We start from the raw sequence: 11,031 nt of genomic DNA, 5'->3' as shown, positions 1-11,031 counted from the left end.
AAACCATTTTCAAACAGAAATTCATTGTTTATTGTGAATACACATATGTAATTTATATTTTTGTTGGGCAATAAACATTATATATATGTGTGTAAATTCTATAGAATTTAGATCACCAACCGACGGTTTGAGTTTCCCCGTGTTTACTGGGAGTCGGTCGAACGATATAAATAGAGAAGGACGGGGACTTGGGATAGAAAATAAAACAGGACTTCGAGAAGCGAAGATTGAACAAAGAAAAAAAGCAAGTTAAGAGCTAGAAGGAGAAAGAGAAGACTTAGAAAATCGATTCTTGAGTTTTCACAAATCGATCGCTTGATTTCCAAAAATATTACAACATTACATATATATGTATATATATAATTCGTGACATGCTTGTAAAATCTAGACATGATTCTTTTGTTAGCTTTTCATAATTCTATCACAATTGTAAGATTAATTAAACGAATATTTAATAATGATTTTAATATCGAAAATAACGATTATTATACTGCGAATTTTTATATGAATACAGTATGTTAGAATATGTGAAACATAAGGTCCGGTCACATAACATCAACAAACGAAAAACAGTTTTGTACGAAAAAAAACAAGGAAGGAATAACAGACTTTGTTTTTGAGAAAATTGATCTTGGAAATCTGTTTGAAACATGTAAATTTGGTTAGTTACCGACTAAGCAGACGGAAGTTATTTTACGTGGAAAAATAAGAGAAAAATGTGGAATAAAATCTTCCCGTATAAAGCTTCATTTTCAAGAAAATCGAATTTCTTCGTGCTCGACACTGTTCGATAACACTGTTCGACACGTATCTAATTTCGCAATGTCAACAGACGATTCTTGCAGACTTTTGCGAGCTACACTCGAATTTGCAAACCGTTTTTTCCTATAACTTACAATTTTCGAAAAAGTCAATTTTGAAGAAAATTGCAAATTTTCAGCTTTGGAAATATTTTATGTTCTTACAGTAGCAGCTATTGAGTTGCGGTTGAGACGAAAAAATTCTGTGGACTCTTCCAAATAAAATGATATGTATTGTTATTGCATTATGAACATTTAAACATGTTTAAATCATGATTAGAGCGAAAGAGCCCCTCAAACGCAACATTTCTTCTTACATTTCTCAGTTTATTGAAAAAACTAAAGGTCTAAGAGAAAATATAACTACAATACGCGATACAACAAACATTTGTGCTAAGGCTAGCACCATCTACCGTATTTCATTTGCAATATAGAAGCACAACTCACGATGTTTTGTCCGGTGAAACGAAACCGTTAAACGCACTCAATTTTACTTTCATCGAAAGTATTAACATTATCAAGATTTTTAGATTTCTTATATCGCCGCTTGGCATCGATGGTGACACAACTAAAAAGAATTTCGAATCTGCTTTTATTGAATAGCAAATCCACATTATGCTTTTTTTTCTATCATATCAAACGGTAAATTTAAAATTTCGTCAGTTTTGCGCCACACGACAAAATTATTACGTATTACTCTGACCTTAGTTTTACAACAATATTTTCATATCTTCGGTTGTTTACGACACTATAAGTGGAACGTCATACTGCTTTCGCGAATAATGGTATATCTTGTGTTTAGTCAACCTTATACTATTATTGAAATGACTGGTTGAAAATCTCTTCGTAAATTTTAAAAAGCCTCTCTAAAATTTACCTTCTTGCGAATTGCATCACTATCAATGTCAAACAGCGATATACCGTTTGAATATCTTTCTGTTTCTGCTTCATCAATTGAAAAATATTTACTGAAAAATATTCCGTCAATTTTGGAAGTTTATTTTTAAACTCTTCTTCCTCATTAATTAAAAAATTTCCTTTTTCGAGCTCTGCATTCAAATCTCTCCGACGCTTTGAAATTTCACAAATAATAATTTATGAATCATATACTTGTAAATAATAATTTGTCACGACGTAATTTGTAAGTACCGAAAATCATAGTCTTTTTACCAGAAGGTTCATTATCCTCTCTTTTCCGTGGCTGGTTTTTTCTAGAGCATCTTTAAGCCAGTTTGAGGATTTCTTGTGACATTTGCTTTCGAAAGTGCTCTGAAATTGTGCATCCATTTGAGAGTTCAAGTTAGAAAAATTTACCAAATGTCCAGCTGAACAAATTATAAAGTACAAATTAAATGAGAGAGCAGCTTGAAAGCTTGCTATTACACAGTACTCTCAGAATCGTCCATTTGAGACTCGCTCGTGCGTTTGTTCGTCTGTTCTGCAGTTTGTTTCGAAATACAAGTGAGGCGCGATAGCGACTGAACGAAAGGCTTTGTGCTCTTATTATTGCGTACAATTGCATACAATTGGGTGTAGAGATAAAGTAGGTACATATTCGACCCTGACAAAGGAACTTCGCATTCACGAAGGCCAGCAATTTCAATTTATAGGAAAAGTTCAATTTATAATAAAAATAATTGGAATAACTATTGCCGGAAGAGATACAAACCGAAGATGTGACATTACGTTTTTTATATTTAGATTGGGTTGGGAATTAAATAACTAAATGCAAAAGTAATATAAAGCTACATTTCGTTTTGAAAGGTCAGTAGTCTTCGAAATTTATTTCCTATACCAAAGTGCATGAGATGAATATTTTCACGAAGTAATATCGGACTGTTGGTGAGACGAAAACACTTCTGAAAATGTTTTCTTTCTATTGAATCGCGGAAACCAAGGTAATCACGCATATTTTTAAAGGGACGTAAGAGACCAAGTTGAAGAATATTTTAAGACATTATATGGTGAAGTATCGCGGCAATATAAACACGTGTAATTGGCATTCTTTTTTACTCACAATAGTCACCGATGTCTCTGTATATGACTGGATTGCGTTTTTGCCGTAAACGATTTACATATATTCAATTCTTTTGATATCCGTATTTGAATATTTAAGTAACACGTCTATTTGATTTTATTTACTTTATCCGGTTTCTTAATTGCGAATTTTCGGCTGAATTTTTCTAACGGAGTATTGAAAATCATTTGCAACAACCTATAAGCCCAATACGTTGATGATACTCATTTTTAATTGAATTATAACTGGAGTCACCAGACGATTCGTCACCATTACAGTGAATGATACATATAATTGTGTGTCTGTAGCACTGTATATGTTCGTATTGTTTGTCAACTACTTTGCGGTGGCCGAATTTAAGAAGCTAATGAAAACCTAACTCTCATCTACCGTTTACATGCAATATATAAACAATTCTTATATTCGTTATATTCTGTTATATTCGTTACGTACAACAAAATATCCTGTAGAATTCTGGTATTACCTCCTCTATTTGAAGTATTGAGATACAAAAATTGCTTTTAAAATATTGTTGTGGGGATACGTAAAAGTACTCTTCTTCTATATTGTTGACAGTGAGCAAAATATGTACATATACATCGTACATGCATAATACGGCTTTGTATACACTGTTCTCTAGGGTCATGGTTTGGTCATGTGGAGATTAGAGAATTGTTACGTATAGAGTATCTTCTTCGATATAGCTATAAGCATTATAGCGGTTTATGCCATGTATTATACTTACGTATGTGTGTAGCAGTTACACAATTTTCAGTAGCGATTGCAGATGTAGCCTCCATTTTTTGCCAAATATCTCTAGCATTACATACGCTTCAGAGGATAAAAATCATTAAATTATTTTCTGTAAAATATTGTACATTTATTACATAGTTCGAATATATTTTGCATTTGCATATTTTATCCTCTTTGATATATAATATCTGTATAAAAACCAGCAGCATAATAGTGACAATTTTCGAGATTTAAAGTCGTTATTTTATTTAGTTTATTGTAGTAAAATTGAAATATTAGATTGTCCGAAAAATTTGTTTCGTTTTATAAGAAAATAATGGATGCACAACATCTTTCGTTTTATATTATTTTATCGAATTACGTACGATCCATTTTATTTTATCACGATAAAAATCACAACGTTTGAGACATTAGGTTTCATGTTTGTATAAAGATGCGTTGTTGTAAAAGATGTGTCTGTATAAAAAGGACACTTTTCGGACAACCTTATATAATCGGCGCAGAGACATTTGCGCAACGTATAGGATCTGCTCGAAGTTCAGAAGCGTAGACAATGAACAAGCAGTACGAATCTGCCTTTATTAGGGACGGTAGTGTTCAACGGTCTTTCATATTCGAAACGCGGTAGTGTGCATGTGCTAATGTTTGTGTTTAGCAAGTGTTTGTGCAATTGGTAAGAAGTGCTAGTTGCTAGATAAAATATAAAGTCTTGTTATTCAAAATTTGACTTGCAATTTTCTATAAAAAGAATTTATTCAGGATAAATACTTTATACTTGTAAATTTTATGAATTATAAACTTTCTGTGGATTATTTTAATCTAATAACTTTGTTCTGTCTCTAGGATGGGTCACACAGCAACCAGATAGATTATTCCACATGTGGAAGTAAGTCGTAGAAACCTATACAGTTTTTTTATTTATTTTTCTTTTTTCTTATCTTTAGTATATTTTTCGTCTTTAATGTACTACTTGCATTTATACAGTTATATTAAAGTAAGAGTGATGATATACATATTTATGTTTTAGTTTTAATTAAACGTATTGTTTATATCTTTTTATGTAAAAGTTAGGTCGTTCTTCCTATTTTATTTTCTTCCGCTAAAAAATGTTTTCATCAAAGATAATGCTTATTCAGAACCAAAAATAAAGTCGGTCATCGATAATGGTTACTAATAACAGAATTTAACGTAATATTAATTATTCTTCGAATCTAGTATTGTATTTATCTGATAGATAGTAATTTTTTTACGAAATTTGTTTAAGAATCCTCCTCTGATGCACTTCGTGATAGACAAAGAAGCCTATTCCAATAACGCAATTCTTCATAAATTCTTTTCCATGCTGTTATGGTAAGTCGTTTCCCTACTTCTTTTAGATTATCTACTATTACTGTATTATTTGCTATAATGTCTGCATTTTAATCGCAAAATGCATCGTTTCATTTAAGAAAAGTGATACAGTATATTTATTCGTTATCTTTCGTATTTATTAACCAAAAATTATGAATGAAAGAAAACAAATCTTAGTTCTTAGATTCTGTTACAAGTCATTACAATTAGATATGGACATGATTTAAATAATATACCGAGTCTGGTATCTATAAAATCGTCTTAAACTTTCAATTTTTATATGTATTTTATATGTAGATATTTTATTATACATAGAAACATAACCTCAATATTTAACCAATGGCAAAACAATAATCGGTAGAATATATCACGTGATATTGATGTTATCAGACAAAGTTTTAACAAAAATTGTTTAGTTCGAAAAAAGACATCACATACGGTGCAAATTACTTTTTTGTAGATCCAGTAGTAGGGTCCCATTTCAACTTCATTTTTGCAAATGGAACCATATATTTTTTAATACATTTGCCGGTCTATCTTTGTATTCCTTATAAAAAAATTATAAAGAAAGAACTGTTAGCTCACCAGATATCTTAACTTGAATTCGTCGTATGAAAGTCACGTAAGGACGCGAAACGCTGCTCTTGTGTTTACGTTGTCCTTGTCTTTCGTTTGTTTCAACGTAAACACAATACCGCTTCGTGTCCTATGCTTATCTTTCATACGACAAATTAAACGTAAGGTATAATCTAAATTAACAGTTTTTCGACATACATAGGTTAATACTTTTTTTATATGATATGAAACGTTACGATGATGATTACACCACTGTTGTTTACAAGCACGAGTTTCGATTAATTGGTAGATAAAGAAGAATAATAATAGCAACAAAGAACCGATTTGGGAGGACGAATCTTTCGTTTACCTCCGAATCTCTCATCAAACAGGTCATATTGTAGGATGTCAGCTTACTTTCCGCGGTGAACGTATGTATATATTATTTATATATATTGTTTTTATATACTTATTTGTTATGTATATTTATATTGTAGTATAAGAACGTAGCCGAAAAATCCGCCTGTTTTAAACCCCTTCCTTTAATGTATGTAATTAGCTTTTTTTTGTAGACATGAACGCACAAAAGATATATGGACGCTAACATTATTTCGTTTAACGGAATCATCGAACAACACAAACAATTCTTTTTCACATTATTTTCCGAGATACGAAGCCGCAGTTCTGTTCTTAATGGGAACTACGACGGTTGACTGAAATGAAACAGAAAGGAAATTAAAATTCAATTCATTACCTATAAAATATGTTAATTATTTTTCAACATAATTGCCATTTACGTCAATCCATATTTGGCTACGCGTGACAAGTTTCTTTATTCCGTCAACGAAGAATTCTGCTGGATACTTCTAGTAAACTTTTGATAAACAACTTCACTACTGTCTTAACTTTATTTTCACACTTGAAATGAGTACCCCATCTCGTTATTTTCCATTTATAATTTGTATAAAGTGAAACTAAATCGTCACTGCGATGTGCTTATACTTTAACTCGCATCTCCCACGGCCACATCTGCACGCTGCTTGAACGGAGAGCACATCAAAATCAGCTTCGCGCTTAATGTTTTAAATGTCATTGTATCACCGTTATCGATATGATTCGCGTATTTCACGCAATGTAATTTTTTTGAAAGCAAAAACATTTCAGTCACAGCGTCTATCCTCAATTTTCCTGCACTTTTCTCTGGTGGTTGATACAGCATTCATAAGCATTTGTTCCCTGCAATTTTTTATATTCTGAAATATCTTCCCTTTCTTTCGAATAATAAAGTGAGCGCCAAAAAGCAGATTTTACTTTGTGAGGGGATGCCTTGTTCAGCGAAATATGTTATATTATAGAACTGATACAGATCTTGTATCTTTACAAAAATCACATCTTTAATTTGTGATATAGATGTGCACAGCTCATAGTACTATCTGAAACACGGGGTTCGCCTAACTCACTTTCCTTCCCCCGCGTCATTTAAAAACTTTTTGTCATATATAAAACAGTTCACAGGTTTGATAACTTCACTCGATAACTCTATGTTGGATTTCCTTCTGATAAACACGTTCAGGATTTCGTTCCTGCGTATCTTTGTCGGGGTATGAAATTAGGCAGGAAACCATTTTCTGAGCGTGAGAGTTCAAGAAGTGAGAGAACAGGATTGCCAGTTTTGAATATGAAAATAGAAGTAATGTGCACCAAAACTAATCTTTAACAAAACTAAATTTTAGAATTATATACTTTAGTTGAAATACGATCTCAAACGTTAGGAAATAACGTAGTATACTACTGGCGAAAAAATAAAACGCTACAATAAGCTCTCGAAACCAATTTCTTTGTATTTGTTGTTACTTTTCTAGCGATGTATCTATTTCAAATTCCGATTGTTGCTCATAGGTTGCAGCGCTTAATAACAAGAGTACGAGCCCCTCTTGATACCATTCAATTTCTATATAAAACTTTTTCCCCTATTTTTTATACGTATAGAAATAATAGCGCGTATACACTTAAAATGGACATACTGTGTTACGTTGCGCGAGATGGTCCGTGCGACGTCCCTCACGGTCAGGCCGTCGAGGCCTACCCATCGTCACACTGACCCGCAATAGACCCAAGGAACCATCATAAACCACATCTGTTAGTTATTAAACTCGATTCATATAAACATCTTCGGTTTATGGATGGTCCCTTAAACAGTCCTTTGGTTTTTTGCACGCTCTTACCAATTACGGAGAAAGCAGATGTGCCCAGCGAAATAGGTGGTTTTTCTCCAGGAACAAGGACACCCATGAGCCACATCTGCAGGAGACTTTCTCCTTGTATTTTGTTTCTTAACATTGGCTAGAACTTTTCTACCGAAAAGTGTGAACAACGAATCCGCATTCTTAGTTCAAAAAGGGTACACCCACATCGAGCTGTATACGTTATGACTTATGACTTATGACTGTTTAGTGTAATAAGAACGGCATCTACGTGTAGACTCTATCTGAGAAAGCATGACATTTTAAAAAGGCTATTAAATTGAAGTTAAGTTTCTTGTGACGAACCAAGAATCTAATTCTTCTGGCCAGATGGATCATCGAGGGTCAAAAGGTAATGTGAAATAATGTTTAATAGCAATTCGATGTACCGCTGAGTTACTGAAGTCGGCGATGCGTGTGATTTCGATACCCAATCTTGCAGAGATTCCCCGTAGCGAATCTGTTGACCAACCGAACCCGTCTAACCTTTCTTACTACCCTTTTCACATCTCGGAAGTTGGGGAAAAATTAGTACTGGCAAATAGGAGGAAATCGTGGTGTTCATGAGACTTTTGTTTAAAGAATTTCTGCTTCGCGTTGGTCCTAATTTCTCCATAGTCTAAATTGAGCGTATGATCTCTAAATAAATATGAATGAAGATATGTTGCGCGAACATAACGCTTCCTTTTTTTGATGAGATATCATTTGTTGGTATGCTTACACACTCGTAGATCGAACGCGTGTCAAGAAAATATTAAAGTGAACTGTTGCCCTGTAATATGCGCATTTTTATGTATATATGTAGGACTTATCGTTTGCGCGCTTCGTTCGATTTCCTGGTTTTCTTGAGTGTGGCATTTGGTATCAGTTACTGATGTTTTCATTAATTGAATGGGGGAGCAGCAGACTATTCTTCCATTTGGTTTCCCCTTGGTTGAATTGACTTTTGCGTTCTCGACCTTGAACTAGGATTCAGTACCTATTTGATTGTTTATGTCTGAGTCAAGTACGAATTTTCCCGTTGACCATTTCACCAGTCCGACTCGGCACTCGGTCACTTGTATCTCATACATATTACCTGGTCCCCATTTGATTCGGTTTTCGTTCAAATGCTCTACATTTTGTGATCTCTGCTGAATTTCTGCTCCCTGAATGCGTAAGGATTATGGAGATCCTCGTCCGCGTTTTGTACCATCATGGAGTGGGGGTTAGGTTGGAGAAATTAAACAAGAAAGGAAGGAAAGGCAGACCACTGAATTATGTATGAAATAGCCGGTAATAGTTACAGTTTGTCCTTTCAGACATATGTACGGCACTTTATTGGTACGCCAGGAGCTTAAATTTTCGCCTAATCAGTTTTGGAAAGGGAACAGAAAGCACTAGTTTCAGTACACAGTTAATAATGTTGGCATGAACTTCTCGGCAACAAGTGAACGTATAAAACGCGACTGTTGGAGTCCAGATAATAGGTTGTTAGTTGTTTAAAGCGGTCGGCAGAGATTTTGAATTTCGCTCGGTGATGTTTGGACAGAATCTGCCGTGAAGCGAAATGAAGTTATTAATTCGCGATATTCGAAAGTGGAGAGAAGCCGTTTCTTTCGATATCCAAGAGACGTAGTATGTAGCTGCAGAAAGTTGGAGAGTTAGAAGGAGATTACTTATGGGGTTGCACTCTTGGGGTACCGGGGCTTCTTATATTCGAGTCGCATGATGGAAAAGAGAATCCGGTGGAAATAGAAAACAGACTTGATGGAAATAGACAATTGATGATAAAGGATAGAGAAAGTAATTTATGATCTCGTAACTTGAATATTTTGAATTTATTTATGTACAATTGAGTATACGATTTTGAAGCTTTGAGGAAATATAACTTTTCTCAATTTTCTAAAGTGTACAAAATTCAATCGCCAAATATTTATCAGCTGAAAACGTGTTATGACTTGTTTTATCAATTTTCTGCCAATATCTCGTCCAAATCATGCTACATTGTCTTCGTAGGATTTTTTCAATATCTTCGAACTTTAGATGCTCTCCCAATTTTTTGTTGCAGCTTGTGATATACGAGATATTTAAGGTATATTTACAGTATTGCTACTTGGACTTTCTTCATCCCGACAATTTGTTAGGTGGACAGGTAATTTCTTTCGAAATTCTGTGATTCTTTCGTATTTTTCTTGTTAATATTTTTATATAAAATATAACCATTGAAAACAGCAACATTAGTCAGAGCTCATAGGCTAGCTACTCATACCATGTCATTTTCGCAACGAATTATTATAGACACTCATTTGATCAGATATACCAACTGCTGCTTTTCCTGCATTATGATCCACTACAAATTTTAATAAAAAAGTAAGAAGTTCCATTTATTTTTCCATTTTACAATGATTATTCCACCTTTGTGTCCTTTTGCAATAATTTTTCCCCGTTTTAATTTCTTTGACGTTACTTCATGAGGATTTCCCCGTCGATTTGAACGTAACGTTTCTCCTAAGTGAGACGCGCTTGGAGTGTGCGGCGTTTCGAAGCCCGTACATCATTTTGGTCGCTTCAAAAAGTCCGAAGGGCGTAGTAATCGCCGCCTTCTTTATGTCTTCCGTTGCGATGGGAATTTGACGGTACGCGCGAACGTGGTCTATTTTCGAAAATGCACGCTTATCATGCAAATTCTGCGCGAAATTTTCTATGTGCGATGGTGTGTATCTGTCCGGGATGGTGCGAGCGTTCATTGCCCGATAGTCGCCGCACGGTCTAATTCCTCCGTCCTTTTTTGGCACAATGTGTAAGGGTGATACCCATGGGCTTTGCGATGGTTGCATCACGCCTTGCTCGATCATAACTTCGAATTCCGCCTTCGCCAGCTTGAGACGATCGGGGGCGAGGCGGCGTGGTTTGGCATGGAGGGGCGGTCCGGACGTCGTATTAATGTGGTGTTCCACCCCATGCCGTATACTGTTTCTTCGAAACACTGGCGGTCTCGTCAGGTCAGGAAATTCCGCCAGGATTTTATGATATAGTGTATCTCCGATGATTGTTTTAATCGACGCTAAGTGGGGTTAGGTAAGGCGTTAAGGGAATCCTTTGGTTGATAACCGAGTGTTTTTGTCGAGGAATCGAGGTGTTTGTTGCGTGGGTCTACGAGCAACCCGTAATGACTCAAGAAATCGACACTGATAATAGGCGTTTGCACATCAGCCCACTATAAAACGCCATTTGAACGCTTGGCATAGCGATAGGTTAAGGGAGACGATGAAGGTGCCGTGCGTAGCGATCCGCGTTCAATTAGCCGCGTACAGTTCATATCCCGACTTAT

At 34.9% G+C, this 11,031-nt stretch overlaps 2 long non-coding RNA genes across 3 annotated transcripts in view; one reads left to right on the top strand and one right to left on the bottom strand.

The window, feature by feature from the left end:
* The window catches only part of LOC139996508 (uncharacterized), a 289,415-nt gene that overhangs the window by 69,743 nt on the left and 208,641 nt on the right, over positions 1–11,031 (bottom strand). The gene's annotated exons all lie outside the window — the stretch shown is intronic.
* Positions 3,859–6,469, top strand: LOC139996516 (uncharacterized). 2 transcript variants are annotated; one of them, XR_011802272.1, is made up of 5 exons: positions 3,859–4,243; positions 4,414–4,456; positions 4,835–4,927; positions 5,769–5,906; positions 6,048–6,469. It is a non-coding gene; the product is annotated as an uncharacterized lncRNA (long non-coding RNA). The 2 variants fall into 2 exon arrangements; XR_011802271.1 differs by having other exon boundaries at positions 4,835–5,906.

The sequence above is a fragment of the Bombus fervidus genome, chromosome 18, assembly GCF_041682495.2.
Source record: "Bombus fervidus isolate BK054 chromosome 18, iyBomFerv1, whole genome shotgun sequence".
NCBI lineage: Eukaryota > Metazoa > Arthropoda > Insecta > Hymenoptera > Apidae > Bombus > Bombus fervidus.
The sequence above is the reverse complement of the archived record's forward strand: the minus strand, read 5'-3'. Positions and strand labels throughout refer to the sequence as shown.